The following is an 18806-nucleotide window of genomic DNA, read 5'->3' as shown; positions in this document are numbered from 1 at the left end:
ATACATATTTTATGTAGCTCATGTTTTTTGTTATTGCTCTGTAATTAGAATCCCAGAAAGTTAGCTTTTTTCTTATACATTCTCTTGTGTGAAATGTATTATATTTCCCGTTTACCCATTAAAGAATACATTTATAATTTTCTGACAGGTTGATGTTGGATGCTATGTCTTTTCTTTCCTGTTTTATCTAGGTCAGTGGAGACTCAATTTGAGAATGTTTTCTAAGTAGAAAGATTTTTTTCTGATTGTTAATTTGAACTCCAAATATCTGATAGAGACTTGTAGCTGCAGATTCCTTACCGTAGAACATTTCCAAGGCATCAGACTGCATCTGTACATTTTCCAGCAGTACCTCTTTGCGCAGGTAGATGGCACAGATTGGCTCAACCTCATCCAGATTGTTGTCGTACCACACATAATGTACCAAAGAACACTGGGTGGATGATATTTCTTCATTTGGTTGGTCAGAGCAGAGAAAGCTAAAGCTATGCAGAAATGGACCATCTACAGATGGATTTACTCTGCATGAAGGTCTACTACACTCTGGCCAGAAATCAGCCGCCTGAGCGCTTGCTTTCTCATTCCACCAGAGCCAAGGCATTAACCCCTGTGTTAGCTCGCAGATTCTCTGTCCTGCATATCTGTCACGTTGCAATGTTGATATCTTTACACACGTTTACCAAGCATTATTGCCTGGACATTCTGCCCATTTGGTCCTCCAGGGCTTCCTGGTCTGAATTGGTTCTCAGGAAGCTATTGGTTAAGTATGTATTGTATGGTAAGACATCTACATCTAGAAGTCTCTATCAGATGATCAAATTACTTAGCTTCAGTAATGCCTTATCTGGTAGAGACTATCCAGTCGCAGATTCCTTACCCACACCTACATTCTCCCTGCTTTTCTAAAATGTATTTTTCGAACTAATATGGCCCTGCAGGCCCTTGTTGCATGCACACTTGTTCATCTGCATTCTGCCATTGCTCTGTGCTACTTGCATGGAAATGCAATGAAACATAACTGATTTCAGCGTGCTGAGGTGGTGCCTATATGGCCATCCCGCATGTCACATCTGGCATGGCGATCGTGGAGCTAATCAACACCACTTACCGGTGTGCAGAGGTGCTCCTTGAAAGTTTGCGGATCCAGTCTGATGCCCGAGGAATATTCTAAGGTAAGGAATATGCTGCTAGGTAAAGTCTGTACCAGATAAGGTTAACAAAGGTAAGTAACTTGTTCTTCTCACCTTCAGAACATTTTCCTGGGCTCTGGGTCTGAATGTTTTTCATAGCAGTGCTCCAGCTCGCCACTTGGTGGTGCTAAGCGGCTGTCCGTTTGCTTTGTTCTTCCCCAGAATTGATGGAGCAGAACTGCATACAAGTACCACTCCTGCACCAACATCAGTTACTTTCTTTTCATGCATTTTGAACGTTGATCCATAGCTCCCTCCGCTCCCACTTTTGTTGTTCTTTTGGACGTTTTTCAAAACAAAAAGTAGTGCTCAAAGAAATGAGGTCCCCTCCAAAAAAGTCAGGATTCAAACTGTGCTGTGACTATACAATACAGATGTTGGTCACAAACTTGGGTGAGGTGTGTATTTGGTGTTTGGGCTCGGGGTATAACTCTGAGTCGCACATTGAGTATGCCCTCATGCACCCAAAGGGCGATCCAGTACAGCAAAGCTGTATGTTGCCTAACACAGAACGAAGTAACTGGCCTCACGCAAGTTCCACTTTCACTCCAAGGTGAGGGAGCAGATCTGCGCTGTCTCCTTAGACTGCTTTCGCGAGAAGTCTTCTCCGCAGTGGAAGTTCAAATGGAAACTTAAGATCCCATCTCACCACTCCAGACGGGGAAGAACTTTTGTCTGTTCTACCACACCATTCGAAGTGCTTCACACATGGCGACCATGACTTCTATATAATTATGCCTCGATTACATGAAACCTTACATATTAAACCTTCAATTTGGTGGAATTTAATTTCATGTCTTTGAACTTTAGTTACTTGCTTTTTGGATGAGTTATTGTGGAAAATGTCCAGCCTTTATCTAATACAATTGAATTGCTTACATTCTCATAAACATAATTGGAGGATGTTTGTGGTTGTTTAATCAGATCAATGCCCTGAAGAAGTCCATATCTTTTGGACGAAAAGCATTGGCTGTCTCTTACAGTAGTAAAAAGAAGCATGAATAAAGGAAAAATACCCTTTGGATTTATAAAAATCATTATGGCTAATGGATATTCTTTGTAAATGATTATGAATATTTTGAATGTGGTGCACACTTGGTTGTGATGATTCCCATCCCACCACTCTCAATCTAAATAGAAGTTGCAAGGACGTAAAGGTGCCAACCGATCTCGTTCCCGATTAAGGAGCTGACTTTACAGCTGATCTCAATGCGCCCCAAGTTCATCAGGCCTTTGGCGACACAGCAGCATGTTGAGGCCTTTCAAAGGGCCATGCTGATTATCTTTGGTTCTTCTTCTGTTCCCTCTGGAGTGCCTTCGGACCCCAAGAATATACAGTGTCCTTCAGTCATATTGCTGTCAGCAGATCCATCCTCGACACCATCTGAATCCCTGGGATCCGCTTTCGGTTCAGCTTTATCTCTGGTGCAGAGTTACATAATGGCTTCGACTTTGGTACTGACGACTGTGGAGGGGAATCTCATACCCATGCTGACGACCTCAAACAGACAAAGGTTATTCTCAGACTCTGCAACAGTGCCCCCAGTCCCCACACTACCTGATATTGACCCTATGCCTCTACTGCACAAGAGATGCCTGGAGGCTCAATTGTCTTTTTGGTTCTAACTCTGACAATAGCTTACCAACATTTGAAGAATATGATGATGGTGGGGATGGACATAATGTACCCCTGCCACCTTGATGATGACAGGATTCACTTGGACTCACAGGAGGCCAGTGAGCTTGATACTTATCCTGATACAGGGTTGAATTTGCCTTTTGGGCCCTGAAGTGCCTCCTTTGCTCTGGTAATTCGACGAGTGGCTGAGGTCCTGTACTTGTTGAAATCAAGAAAAATGTTCTCAAAGAAGTGTTGCAACCTGGGCCAGCCTCGTATGAGCCTCCGCTTCTGTCGAATAAAGCCACCTTAAAGACACTTGATCTAAACCCTGTTCTTGCCTACTGATGAATAGGCAGGTGGCCTGATGCTTTAGACCTGCTCCTGCCAACCCTGAGTTTCTTCCACAGCATTCCACTCCAGAAAGTCTGAGGGTCCTGGTTTCCATGGGCAAGGTTAACCCCATTTCATTCCCTACAGGGAGTTGAAGAGGATTTAGGCGTTCGGATATCAAATGTTTTCATCAGTTATCCTCGGTCTGTCAGTGCTATTTATCTATTGACAAATAACACTCCTGAGCACACGTATATCAATGATGTGTTTTCCACAAGTAACCAATATATGTGCTTTGTACAGACCTAAATATTAAGCACAATTTTCTTTTTTCTTTCTTCTTAGTTGTTCTGTTTAATTAACGCAGATCTTTCAAATTGCTCCCAACAGCCAACACGTGTTTTGTCGCACCTGGGGGGTCGCCCCACGACTTTCTCAATGCTGTGTGATTACAAACACATAGAAACCAATGAATGTTTTGGGAACACAATCCCACTAATTACATTAACCCAAAACCCAACGGTTTCAGGAACAATACAAGACAAAGTACACCTCATGCGAATGGTGAGACCATTGCAAAGAATTTTTTTTCCTCAAAAGTAAATTAATAACACAGAAGATACCACTGTTATGAAAACAGTTGGTCTATGACCCAAACGTTGGAGGGACCAAGTCAAGGTGTCATAAAAATCCATTTATCTATTGTATGCCCTCTGGTACATGGCCAGCAAGATCTTGCTAAGAGTTCCGGAAGAGCTTTGAGCCTCCTTGGTTCAGACCTTTGAAGACAGCCAAGATGCGGACAAATACGTGTTTTGTGCTGACCTAGATACTACTTATTGACTAGGGTGAGCGGTTGGCCCCAGTGTGGTGCCCCGTTGCCATGCATGGATGCGTTCCACTGGTTTTTTTCAATACGCGTACAATCCTCCCTTATGAATGTCATTTGATGGGTCACCCTATTCATCGAAGCAGCAGATTTTGCCTTAGAACGCTTTAAGGAGAGTACAGTCATACCCTGCTCTCTGGATTTTTGGCCCCTGCTAAACAGTTTCTTAACCGGTTCAGGAAATTCAGAGGCAACTCCAGTCTTCCCCCACTCCAATCACCCCAATCCTTTGTGGCTGGGGACGTGGATCTGGCAGGCATGGGGCTCAGTTCTCTTAGTCCTCTTCCCCTGCAGCAACAGCTTATAATTTGCTTTAGCTTGCTATTAGTGGTGTACAACCATCTTTGGGATCGAGCACTTCCTTCCAAGGTGGTGATTCATCACATTTGACAGATTGGTCCTCCAAATCATGCAGTTTGGCTATGCCCTATCCTTTCTGTCGCCCTGTTATAACCTTCCTCTCACATCAGAATGTGGGAGGAAGGTTATTCTAATGCAAGCGTCGCAAACTTTACTCTCCAAAAGATCCATTGAGAGAGTTCAGGACTCTGAATTAGGGATGGGTTGTTACTCTCACTATTTCCTCATGCCGAAGAAGGATGGAGCGCTTTGGCCTGGCTTAAGTCTTCTCCCTCTGAATGTCTTCCTAAGCAGGGACAAATTCCAAATGCTAAAGCTGGCTCAGTTTCAGTCTGCCCTGGACCCAGGTGACTGAATGGTGGGCTTGGACCTGCAGGACGCATATTTTCAAATATATGTCCTTCAGTCCCACACAGAAAGTACCTGCGGTTCAAGGTAAGCCAAGTCCATTTTTTAGTTTGCTCTCTTCAGCCTCACCAAAGACCCCCGGGTTTTCATGGAAGTGATGGCTGTGGTCGTCATCCATCTCGGAGGTTGGGGATAACTGTTTTCCACTACCTCGACAACTGACTGTTAAAGATGGGCTCAACTCCACATGACGGAGGACCTCCTGACATCGTTGGGATGCTTTGTCAATGAGCTGTAGTCGCACCTGACTCCTTTGCAGAGGCCTCCTTTAATAGGAACTGCCTGGATGTGGTACAGTTCAGGGCTTCCCCTCCATCACAATGAGTCCAAGACATTTTGGCTATGATCCCAATGTTCCAGCCTCAGTGTAGGATATTGGTGTGTGCAATTGCAAGGCTTCTTTGCCTCTTATCCTCCTGCACAATGTAGGGTATGTAGGCATTGCATTGGAACGTGCAGCCTCAGTGGAAACTTGTTGACCACAGATGTACTACCAGCAGATTCTCCTTCCTCACCCAGAGCTGATGATGATGACAGATATGTCACTGCTGTGTTGATGTGGTCAACTGAGAGAGGTGGAGATCAGAGAACTCTGGTCTCTTGCAGAAATCGGGCTCCTTGTCAATATGTTGGAGTTGCAGGCCATTTGTCTGGTGCTGAATGCCTTCCTGCCGTCCAACAAGACAAGGTTGGTGTATGTTTGCACAGACAACACTAGCGCCATATGGTACTGCAATAAGAAGGGCAGGGTGCTGCTTCGAGTTGTAGGCTGGAGCATTCAAATTCAAGCATCTTCCTGATAGTTAGCCACATGGCGAGATCTTTGAGTAACAGGGCAAGTAAGCTCTGTCATTGGCGCCTGGTGGATCATGAATGACACCTGCTCCCCATGGCTGCACAGGGCCATTTCAGAAAGGTGGGGTGGGGGGGGGGGGGGGGGGGAGAGACTTCTTGCCACCCCCCGAGAATTTGCAGTGTCAAAACTTTTGCATATTAGAGTTTTTATGGAACTCTCACTAAATAATGCATTTCAGCAGGATTAAAACACAAGACTCCTGTAGTCCTTCTGGCCTCTGCTCCTCCTGCCCAGAGTTCTGAAGGTCAGGAATGACCGAGCCCAAGTCATTTTAGTGCTGATCATTGAAGAGCTTAGTATTAGGACATTCTGGGCATGAGCATCTGTCCCTCGATTAGTTTTCCACTTCAGGAGGATATTCTGTTGCAACAGCAGGGCAGGGTTCTGCACCCAAGACAGTGCCGTGTTTACCGTGAAACATGGAAATTGAGTGGCAACAGTAGACTGCGTTTGATCTACCACCTGAGGTTGTGGATGTCATCCTTGCTACCAGGCAATGATCAGCCTTTTGTGGGGGTTTCTGGGCAAAGAAATCAAGGCAGTCCAGAAGTAGACTTTGTCGAGAAGGATTGCCCTCTGCATTGAAATGTGCTACACATTGACCTTCAGAAGATTTGAGAGCTCATATAATTATCCAGTATTTGGGTGTCTTTCATAGATTCACATGCCTGAATCATTCCCCGTCGTCGAGACGGGAGCCTCCGGTATATAAAAAAGTAATGTCCTATAGACATACATAGAGAAAAATAGGCCAAAGGATCCCACCTTAGTGGCCTATCCCCGTCCTTTTGTAAAAAGGACCAAACTAGAGTAGGCCCAAGGTTCCCACCTTAGTGGCCTATCTATGTCCTTTTGTAAAAAGGACCAAAGTAAAGAAACCAACCAATCATCTACCACCTCCTTCTAGAACCTTCCTGTCAGGAGCCTAGGTCTCTCAGATTTTCTACTGCACGTTGTGCTAGGGAGTCTCCACCTGAGTTCTCCTCATGATTTTCTTCTTTTTCTTCAAAAAACGAATTTACTTATCTTATCTTACTACATTGTGGCTGATGCCCAGAAAAAGGGTCTCTTCAGGGCCTGTTCCTCGTGTGGAAAGAAAAGGCTCCATGTAGAGGACCAGTATGAAACCTGCTTGTATTGCCTCTACCCTCACCATCAAGCCAAGGACTGTAAAATATTTAGGACCTTCTCAAAAAAGACCCTTAAAGACCGTGAAGGACGCCTGCTGCTCTGGCTGGACAGGCTTAAGAAGAGGACAGACGACTTGGAGTCAGAAGAAGGTGAGAGTATCTCTGGAACCTCGCAATTTTCCTTGAAGAGGCCAAGGGCTACTTCCCCTAGCCCCTCAGACACCCCTCCTAAGAAGACTCTCAAGAAGTCCTCAGAGGGCAAAACCTCAGTGTCTGGCAAGGACCGCTGACCTTGACGACCACAGCGTCGATTATCTCTTCAGCGCACAAAACTGCTTCAACGTCGACGACGACAGTGTCGACGACGACAGCATCGTCGGCCTCCTCATCGACGACGAAGACGATGCCTTCATTGACGGCGAGTAGGCCAGTGTCGTCGACCCAGCAGCACTCCACGCACTCAACCCAGGCTGCAACAACAACTGCAAGCTAGCATCACCAGCCGACACCCATGGACCCTTCAGCTGTCACCGCTGCCGGCACACCTGCAGCACCGCTAAGAACACGGATCCAGCACAACCCGCCCACAAGAACACAACCGAACCGAAGACCCTGCAATGCATCCTCCCCAACGTCCGATCCCTCCACAAACACGCAACAGAAATCTGGGACCTCCTCGACAGCACCACCCCAGACGTAGCATTCTTCACCGAAACCTGGACCAACACCACCTCGGGACCGGACATCGCCATCGCCATCCCCCAAGGATACAAGATCTCCAGGAAGGACCGCCCCATCCACCCAGGAGGAGGAATCGCCATCGTCCACAAATCCAGCCTCCGCCTGAGCACACTCCCCGACGAGTCCACAGAACTGATGGAACACCTTCACTTCAAGATACTGGCCAGCCCCACCGCCACCCTCCGAGGAACCCTCATCTACCGACCCCCTGGACCCCGCAGACCCTTCGCCAACTCCATCACGGACATTATCGCCCCGCAGGCCATCGCATCCACCAACTACACCCTGCTGGGAGACCTCAACTTCCACCTCGACAATCAACTGGACCCCAACACCACATCCCTCCTGGACAACCTCCACAACATTGGACTCCGCCAGATCGTGACCGAGCCCACGCACTCAGCAGGACACACCCTCGACCCCCTCTTCACTACAGGAAACTCCATCACCTTCAGCCACACCACCAAACTCCCATGGACCGACCATCGTTGCGTCCACTTCACCTTCAGAACACCCACCATCCACAGACACCAGCACCTGCTTCCACAAAGAAACTGGACCAAAATCACCGATGACCAGCTCACCTCCTCACTCAACAACTCCACCCCAACCATCGCGGAAAACGACGACCCCAACACCGCAGCCCGAACCCTGCATAGATGGATCTCGGACAGCACCAACACCATAGCCCCCCTCAAGAAAAACAATACCCGTGCCAAGAAAGCCAGATGGTTTACCACCGAACTTCGAGAGTCCAGGCGCACATGCCGCCGCCTTGAAAAGGCCTGAAGAAACACCAAATCCACAAAAGCCCACAACAACTTCAGAGCCGCCACCAACGCCCACCATCAACTCATCAGAGAAACGAGGAAAAAAGCGATTGAAGACAGAATCTCCACCCACGCACACAACAGCAAGGAACTCTTCAGCATCATCAAGGAGTTCGCCCAACCCACCAGCGAGTCTACCGACATCCCTCCCTCACAAGACCTCTGCGACAAACTCTGCATCTTTTTCCACCACAAAATGAAGAGCATCTACGACAACTTCGACGAAGACAACCAACACACTGAACCCTCACCAACCACCCCGACACCCGGAAACCAGCGATTGATGACTGGACAGCCCTCACCACCGAAGACACACTGAAGACAATGAAGTCCATCCACTCAGGGGCCCCCACGGACCCCTGCCCCCACCACATCTTCAACAGAGCCGCCAACACCATCACTCCCATGCTCCGCCAAACCATCAACCGCTCCCTGGCGACCGCCTCGTTCCCCGACGACTGGAAACACGCCGAGGTCAACCCCCTCCTAAAGAAACCCTCAGCCGACCTCACCGACCTCAAAAACTACAGACCCATCTCCCTGCTCCCGTTCCCAGCGAAATTCATCGAGAAAGCCATCAACAGCCAACTCGCCACATTCATTGAAGAACACAACATCCTCGACTCCTCCCAATCCGGCTTCAGAAAAAACCACAGTACGGAAACCGCCCTCCTCGCCGCAACAGACGACATCCGCACCTTACTGGACAAAGGAGAAACAGTAGCCCTCATCCTCCTCGACCTATCAGCGGCGTTCAACACAGTCTCCCACCACACCCTAATACGCAGACTCTACGATGCAGGAATCCAGGACAAGGCCCTCGACTGGATCTGCTCCTTCCTCTCCGGCAGGACGCAGCGGGTCAGACTCCCCCCCCCCCCCCCCCTCCCCCTTTCCTCTCGGACCCCACACCGATCACCTGCGGAGTCCCCCAGGGCTCCTCCCTCAGCCCGACGCTCTTCAACGTCTACATGGCTCCACTTGCCCCCATCGTCAGAACCTACGGACTCAACATCGTGTCATATGCAGACGACACCCAGCTCATCCTCTCCCTATCCAACGAGCCCAACACCGCCAGACGCAACTTTCGAGAAGGCATGGAAGCCGTCGCCAAATGGATGAAAAACAGCTGCCTTCAACTAAACACCAACAAAACAGAAGTACTCATCATGGGCCCAAACCCCGACGCCTGGAGCGACACCTGGTGGCCCACTGCCCTCGGAAACCCGCCAACCCCCACAGACCACGCACGCAACCTGGGAATCATCCTGGACTCCGAGCTCAAAATGGACCGCCAGATCAACTCTGTCTCATCTTCCTGCTTCCACACCCTCCGCCTCCTTTGTAAGACCTTCAAATGGATCCCCCTCGAACACCGAAAGACAGTCACTCACGCCCTGGTCACCAGCAGACTCGACTACGGCAACGCACTCTACGCCGGAATAAACAAAAACCTCATCCGCAAGCTACAGAACATCCAGAACGCCGCCGCAAGACTGGTCCTCAACCTGCCAAGACACTGCCACATCTCCCAGCACCTGCGCACACTCCACTGGCTCCCCGTCGAGGCGAGAATCACCTTTAAGATGCTCACCCACGCACACAAGGCCCTCCACGGCATCGGACCAGCATACCTGAACAGCCGACTCAAATTCCACGCACCCCAAAGGACCCTACGATCAACCCAGCTTTCCTACGCCGTGGTCCCCCGCACCAGAAAGACCAGATCGGGAGGCTGCTCCTTCTCCTTCCTCGCGGCCAAAGCATGGAACGCCCTTCCGCTCCACCTCAGACAGACAACATCGCTCCCCATCTTCGCAAGAAACCTCAAAACCTGGCTCTTCGACAGACCCCCTCCTTGATGGAATGGAACCTGCACCCCCCCACGCCCCCCACCCCTAGCACCTTGAGACCCTTACGGGTGAGTAGTCGCGCTTTAACAAACTCCTGATTGATTGATTGATTACATTTTCACCATCGACGACGAAGACCTTATCGTCGACGATGAAGTCGACGACGAAGTCAAAGTCATCGACGATTGTGCCGTCGACTAAGATCATCCCGTCGACAAAGGACACGTCGACGAGAATTCCTTCGACGGGGAAAACGTCGACGACGGAGAAAATACCGTCGACGAAGGTAATGTCGACGAAGGCGCCGTCGACGACCCCTGGAAATGCACCGTTGTCATCGGCACCACATCTGACAACGCCAACAGGGAAATGGAAAGAGTCTGGGCTGCTATCTCAAGCCATGGATACCTTGCTGCCACAGACAACCCATATTGGTTCCAAAAGCTCGAGGAAACCAATTACACCAGACCTGACGTCACCCAGTAAGGTGCAAGAGCTACCTCCAACCTGCCTGTTTCAAGGCGAAGAGTCGGAGGAAGAGTTGTACACACAAGCCACAAGCCCATCAGACCTTGTGGTCAAGTGCCAAAGCACGGATGAGGAAATGGAAGAGGTGCAACATGTGGAACATACGGTCCACACTCAAGTCCGCACACAAGTTACACCGATGGTGTGCCTACCAGCAGCCATTGTATCAGACCTGCAATTCTTAATACAGGACTATAAACAGCGGTTTACAGAAAAACCCACTACGCCTGTACCTACATCTGTACACGCACCCACTCCATTGGCCCGACACAAGCCGCCACCGCTGGCGATCAGTGGGGAACAAGAGCCACTGCAAGTTATTCAATCGTCTGATGACGAAGAAGTGGATCAGGAAGAGGGCGAGGTCCGTGACGACGAGTCTGACCCAGACGTAGATCAAGACTATATTGCTCCCTCTCCGGCCTCCCCAGAACCACAGTCCTCAGATTCCCCACCCGCTGATATCGGTGGATTCCATAACCTTGTAGAGCGCGCAGCTAAACGATTCCACATGACTATGGAATCTCAGGAAACCGAGTGCTTTCTATACGACTTCAAGGAACAAGCTAAAAAGACAACTAAGTCAATTCCCATCATTGACTTTATATGGAAGCAAGGGAAATTACTGATGCAAACACCAGCTTCAATCCAAGTAGTGGTACCCAGGCTTGAAAAGAAATACAAGGCGACTTCATCAGCGCCAGAATGCCTCACAGGTCACCCCAAGGCAGATTCTGTGGTAACCCAGGCGGCACAGAAAAATTCACGTAACCCGGCATCGCCTATGTCAACACCACCTGACAAGGAAGGCAGAAAACTGGATGCTATTGGCAAGCGTTTTTCCACCACTTCGGCCATGACCGTAAAGGTGGCAAATTCCATCGCACTCCTGGGCCGCTACAATCGGCAGCTCTGGGCAGATATTGCACCTTACCTATCTCACCTGCCAGAGGATGTTAAGGAGGAAGCTCAATTGCTTCTCTTAGAAGGCCAGACATCTGCCTCTGAGCTAATTGACTGTGCAATGGACGTTGCCATGACCAGTTTCAGGCAACTGGCAGGTGCTGCTGTGCTCAGAAAACAAGGCTGGCTCAAAGCCACCTCTTTCCGCCCGGAGGTGCAGACGAAGATTATTGATATGCCCTATGACGGCCAACATCTCTTCGGGGAAAAGATTGATGAGGCCTTAACTACTATCGAGAAAGACACGGACACTGCCAAAGCCCTTGGAACACTGCAATTCCGGAACCAGTCCTTTCGTGGAAACAAAACTAGAGGACAATCTTCTTATAGAGGCACTTACCAGAACAGGTCCTCCTATTCATACAGCCAAAATAAAACGCAATACTAACCGCGACAACAGCAGCAAGGGCGGCAGACTTCCTAAGGCAAGTCTAATTACAGAGGGAAGAACCAGAAAAGACCTGCTGGCAACCGCCAATGACTTGTGTCAATGGCCAGTCCATCCACCATCGAACTTATTAAAAACTGGAGGAAAGCTCACACACTTCCTCGAAAATTGGAAATTGATACCAGATCGGTGGGTGCTCCAGCTCATTCAATTCGGACATTCCCTAGAATTTGTCACGATTCCCCCAACAACACCACCTCGCAAACGGTCCCACAGGCACCTACGATTGCTTCTGCAGGAAATCTCTTCCATGCTACAGAAGGGAGCGATAGAGAGAGTAACACCAATCCACAAAGGAAAAGGTTTTTACTCCCACTTCTTCCTGATCAAAAAGAAAGGAAAAAAGTGGAGACCAATCCTGGACCTCAGGGCACTCAATGTGTTCCTAAGGAAACAATCGTTCCGTATGGTGACGCTCCAGGAGATCCTGGGACTATTGGAGGAAGGGGACTATATGACGTCCTTATTTATTTATTTATTTATTTATGGGTTTGTTACGCGCCGGCATCACACCCGAAGGTGTATCTCCGCGCGGTGCTGTGAGGTGAACAGATCAGAGACTCCTCCTAGAATAGTACCGTTTTTAGTCGTTTCCTGAAAGCTGTTTGGCTCTGGCATTCTCTGAGGGAGAGGGGGAGACTGTTCCATAGACGAGGACCCATGATAGATAGGGCACGGCCTCCCTGTCTAGTCTTGTAATGTCTAGGGACCTGAAGCAGCTGTTGATTAGAGGACCTGAGGATACGGGACGGACGGTGAAAAACAAATTTGTCTGTCAGGTAATGTGGTCCTAGATTGTATACGCATTTGTGTATCACACAGCTGATCTTGAATTCTATCCGTTTCCGGATAGGAAGCCAGTGGAGGGCCCTAAGAAGGGGGAGGGACGGTGTTCTGGGGGGGGTACTCAGATGTGAGTCCCTTGCTCATTGCACCATCTTAGACCTGCAGGACGCTTACTACCATGTTCCCATCCTCAAAGGGCACAGGAAATACCTCAGATTTGCTGTAGCGGGGCAGCACTACCAATTTTGTGTCCTCCCGTTTGGCCTCAAATCTGCCCCATATTTGGATATTTACCAAATGCCTCTCACCCGTGGCGGCTTTCCTTCGTCAACAAGGACACCAGGTCTTCCCATACCTGGACGACTGGCTGGTGAAGGCACCATCCGCGACGGGCGCAGCCAAATCCTCCAGCGCCTGTCTGGATATTTTCCAGCGTTTAGGTTTGACCCTCAACCGCGAGAAGTCTGCACTGGAGCCAAACAAGGTCATTACATTTCTTGGGGCGACACTGGACACGGAAAGTGCCAAGGCTTTTCCTTCCCAGGAAAGGAAGGCCAAACTCATCTCCCTGGCCACGTCAGTGGCATCAAGGAAGACTTTACCGGTCCGAACCTTCAAGTCCCTCCTCGGCATGATGTCCTCATGTATCATGCTCATACCCCACTGCCGCCTCAAGATGCGCCCACTCCAGGAGGAGCTGACGAACCAATGGACACAAAGTACAGGATCATTCGAGGACCGCATACGAGTCACTCGAAACATGGTCAACCACTTACAGTGGTGGAGATCGTTCAAACACCTGTCACAGGGACTGCCGTTCCTGCTTCCCGCGGAGCCACATGTGATAACAACGGACGCATCCCTAGAAGGCTGGGGAGCGGTCCTCCAAGAACTCCAGATGCAAGTGGACAGAACAGGAAACCCGGCTCCACATCAACCTATTGGAGTTAAGAGCGGTCTTCCTAGCTCTACAAGCCTTCCTGCCACGCATTCAAAACTCCCCAGTGCTCGTCAAAACAGACAACACCACGACGATGCACTACCTAAACAAGCAGGGGGGGATGCGATCGCTCTCACTATCTCGAGAATAGCAAAGGGTCTGGAACTGGCTAGTGGAACACGGGATAACGCTAAAAGCAGAGTACGTCCCGGGCAAGGACAACGTCTTGGCAGATGCTCTGAGCAGACCGGGATCTCCATCCCACGAATGGGAACTAGACATGGAAGTGCTGGAACACCTCTTTGCGGAATGGGGAACTCCGCGAATAGACCTTTGCCAAGAGAAACCGCGCCAAATGCCCAAGCTTCGCAAACAGGCATCACCAACCAGGAACCCTCGGAAATGCTTTTTCCATCGCATGGTACAACATCTTTGCGTACGCCTTTCCGCCATTCCCACTGATACCCAGGGTTCTCAGGAAGATGAAGTCGGAGCCCTGCACTCTGATTCTGATCGCCCCATTCAGGCCGAGGCAGCACTGGTTCACGGACCTTCACCGCCTCTCTGTCCAGCCACCTATTCGCCTGCGTCAACACCCAGCCCTGCTCACAATGTCCCAAGGACAGGTACACCACCCGAATCTGAGCTCTCTAAAATTGTCAGCTTGGCTCCTGAGTACCGGAAATTCAGCCACATAAACATCCTGCAGGAGTGCAGAGACATCCTTGCAAAGGCTAGAGCGGACAGCACTAATAAAACTTACTCATTAAAATGGAAACGGTATTGCTCCTGGTGTGTGGCTGAAGGCCTGCACCCTTTCCACATCACTCCACAACAGCTGCTACCATACTTACTACATCTGGCACAATCGGGCCTTGCACACGCATCCATTAAACTGCATCTGGCGGCGATCTCAAGATTCACCAGGACTCCTAAGGGTCCATCCCTGTGGGCAGACAGACTTATAAAGCAATTCCTTAAAGGCCATACAGATCCTTCCCATGACCAAGGCTGATCCCCCCAATGTGGTCCTTCACCAATTAATGAAGCACCCCTTTGAACCCATCCATAGGGCAGACATCAAATTTATCTCATGGAAAACGGCCCTCCTCCTGGCTCTGACTTCTGCTAGAAGGGTCAGCGAGTTGCAGGCTCTCTCAATTCAAGATCCATTTATTCAGTTCAGAGAGGACAGAGTGATCTTAAGAACTAATCCTCGGTTTATTCCGAAAGTCCGTTCGGACTTCCAAATCCTACCACTGTGGCAGAGAGAACTCTACATTCGTTGGATCTGAAGAGATGTCTTAAATTCTACATTGACAAGACAAAACACTTCCGAAAATCATCTCAACTCTTTGTTGCCTTTAGTAGACCACGGAAAGGCATGCCCCTGTCAAAACAAAGCATTTCAAGGTGGATTTCCTCGGCGATCACCTTTTGCCATGACAAGGCCGGACGACCTTTGGACGCAAGAGTCAAAGCTCATTCGACAAGAGCCATGTCCACGTCTGCGGCACTCTTTGCTGAAGTGCCGGTACTGGACATCTGCAGAGCCGCGACCTGGAAGTCACTGCATACCTTCACCAGGCACTACTGCCTGGATACTGAACTGATGAAGGATGCAGCAGTGGGCCAAGCAGTGCTTCGCCATCTATTCCAGTGAGGTGAGCCTTCCGACATCCCTCCATCCTTTACTGGTATGCACATTCTTTTACTAATATTTATAGGACAATGCATTTTGGTGGTTTGCAGTTGCGTGATATGTATTATCTACAGACTCATATATGATGTTCCATCAAAAATGTGCATAATATATTGCTTGCTACTCTGATTCAGGCATGTGAATCTATGAAAGACACCCAAATACTGGTTAAGAAATGCGTTACTTACCTGTAACTGCAGTTATCCAGTATTGGTGTCGTTCATAGATTCACATGCACCCTCCCGCCTCCACTGGAAGGACTCACCTATCTCTCTAACAAGTTTACGCCTACCTAGCTTGGTGCGTACGAAAATCTGAGAGACCTAGGCTCCTGACAGGAAGGTTCTAGAAGGAGGTGGTAGCTGATTGGTTGGTTTCTTTACTTTGGTCCTTTTTACAAAAGGACATAGATAGGCCACTAAGGTGGGATCCTTAGGCCTATTTTTCTCTATGTATGTCTATAGGACATTACTTTTTTATATACCGGAGGCTCCCGTCTCTCGACGGGGAATGATTCAGGCATGTGAATCTATGAAAGACACCAATACTGGATAACTGCAGTTACAGGTAAGTAACGCATTTCTTCTGCCACGCATCTGCCAGGCCGCGGCGTGGGCCTTGGGGCGCACGTTAATGAAGCACTTCTACTTTAAGAACCGGGACCAGTAGAAAGGCCATTTCACATGCTCAGTCCATCTGAATTTCTTGGTCCGAGTCCACTCTACAGACACTTCACTTTTGGGTGGTACTGGCTTGGTATATAGTCAAAAGGTGAGAAATCTGCAGTTAGAAATATCCATCAGAAGAACAAGTTTCTTACCTTGTGAGTGGATACTCTCTATCTAACCACAGATTCCTCACTGCTCTCATACCCCGGTTCTGTGGAGTGATCTCTTTCTTATCATCTAAAACAATCCAAAATTTGAAATTGGCACATTGGTCCCGACAATTGTTTTGTGCCCCACCTCCAAGGGTGTGGAATGTGTCAAGAAAGAAACTGACATTAGCACGCAGAGGTGGCACTTACATGCAGCTCAGCTCCATCACTACCAAGACGGTATGAAGCCAGTGCAAACCGCACAGCGCCACCTTGCATTGCACGAGAACTATGGTATGAAAAACATCCCGATCCAGTCTGGCGTCTCTAGAATATTGTAAAAGTAAGGATTCTGAGGTTAGGTAGAGTAACCACCAGAAATACATCACTGAAGTGTTACGTTTTTCTTCAGAAATGTGAGCATGCTGGGGAAAATGTAAACCCATGCTGTTCCCTTCCAAGTAGCTAAGTTTCAACACCACTGTTAATGGTTTGTGAATGCATGGACATTGAGATTGTACTTTGTTGTGGATGAAAGCAAAAAGAACAGATGATGGACGGAATGCTGAACAATGCAAAAATTCACCCCCAGCCAACCGATCTAGGTTTAATCCATCTCGTTATTGCCCACCACACCACCCCAGTTTGGACCCAGCCATACGATGATGTGTATAGATGCATATGATGCAGATCCAGGAATCCTAAGGAAGAATATTGCTTGCAACATGGAAAATGTACATTTCAATCATATTGGTGTTAGCCAAATAGATGACTACAACAACGAGCAAGAAATCAACTATCTTTTTCCACATATGCAGGCATAAGTGAAAGAACCATGGTAGGCAAATCTTCCCTATGTGGCATGCAGTCTTCCGAAGGAGTTACAGGGGCATGGTTGCCAGCCTATCATACAGTTTCATACCAGAAACAATGCCATATTGCAGAAGCAAAGCATAACTCCGGACAGCAGACCTCTGTGTCCCAAAATAACAGTTTCCCCTTTATGTCTATGGTTGCCAACTCAAAATTTTTAATTCCGCATAAAGATTTTCAAAAACATTGGTGGTCGAGTACTTTTATAGCAATAACCAAATAGTTCAGCGCACAATACATTTAGCCACAAAATGTGCAGATGTAGCTTACAACAAGCATAAAGCAATTCTGGAGGAGTTTCAGAACAAAGGGAATGTACGAGCTGACACCCATGTAGAGTGGGAAGGTTAAATCATCTGTCAGAAAGAATTACCTCTCATAGTATGATATTGTACCAGTCAGATTCTAGAATGGGTAATCAATATCTGCCATTCAGTCACCCTACTCTAAGTGAAACCTTTTAAGGAAATGGATAAGAGTTTTGCACTCCACCGAAAATGGGTGAAGTCAGCTCCCTGTCAAAGTAACACACGTCAACTAAAGCCATAATCCTTCCAGTTGAAGTAGAAGGAAAACAGCATGTCTTTCTACACACCTCAAAATTTGAGTTCCCTCCGCATATTCAGAATCTAGACAATACTGCTTTTTCAAACACGAGCATCCAAGTACAAACTTGCTAAAAAAAGAAGAATTTGGTTGGCTTTTTGCCTGAAGCAATAATGCACATGCACACACAAGGAGTAATAGCTTGCCTAACACCTATGGAAAGGAGAACATCGTGTATGTTCCATAATCCAAAATGAAAGCATAGTTTCACTTTGGACTTTCAACAGTATAAAGTGAAAAATAAATAAAAAGATAAGTAAATCATAAGATGTATACATCACACAACTTCGGAGTCTGAGGCAGTGGTTGGTGCCTATTTCTCCATCACAGCGGTATGCAAATTGTTATGGTTGGTATTACACAACAGACACTCAAACAGGGAAGAGAACAGTGTAATAATCTACATAACATAACCTGTATTTGTAAAGCGCACTTATCACCCGTGGGTCTCAAGGCGCTGAATAACAGATGTTTATTTATGTACAGCTTTTACCTCACATATGTGAATTGTGTACATCTATATGTTTATAACATATGTGATTTTTACATCCCCATCTATATATGCATACATACTTAAAAATATCTAACTATAATCCATAAGTTCACTCTGTGTCACTACGCGCATCCAGCGCCAGCCAACTGGGTGAACCATCCTGTTAAATTATTCCTCTTTTTTCTGATCATAAAGATATAGTGGCACTCAATAGCTATGCTCTTTATGGTACATTTGCTATTTTATTTCAAGCCTAATCATCGGTCTGTAGTTTCACCTGCAAACTCCTCCCATTTAACATGTCCTCCAACACAATGTATATCCTTCAGCTTACAGTGGGCCATGGCCTTGTTAGCCATGTTACCAAATATAGGGGCATCTCAAAGCTAAATTTATAAATTGGTTATATACAATAATTATAAAAATAATCCTACTGAAATTC

The 18806-nt window shown here is 47.9% G+C and overlaps 1 protein-coding gene across 4 annotated transcripts in view; it reads left to right on the top strand.

Annotated features, from left to right (window-relative positions):
* The window catches only part of PPP1R13B (protein phosphatase 1 regulatory subunit 13B), a 427185-nt gene that overhangs the window by 350782 nt on the left and 57597 nt on the right, over positions 1-18806 (top strand). The gene's annotated exons all lie outside the window — the stretch shown is intronic.

The sequence above is a fragment of the Lissotriton vulgaris genome, chromosome 9, assembly GCF_964263255.1.
Source record: "Lissotriton vulgaris chromosome 9, aLisVul1.2, whole genome shotgun sequence".
Classification (NCBI taxonomy): domain Eukaryota; kingdom Metazoa; phylum Chordata; class Amphibia; order Caudata; family Salamandridae; genus Lissotriton; species Lissotriton vulgaris.
The sequence above is the reverse complement of the archived record's forward strand: the minus strand, read 5'-3'. Positions and strand labels throughout refer to the sequence as shown.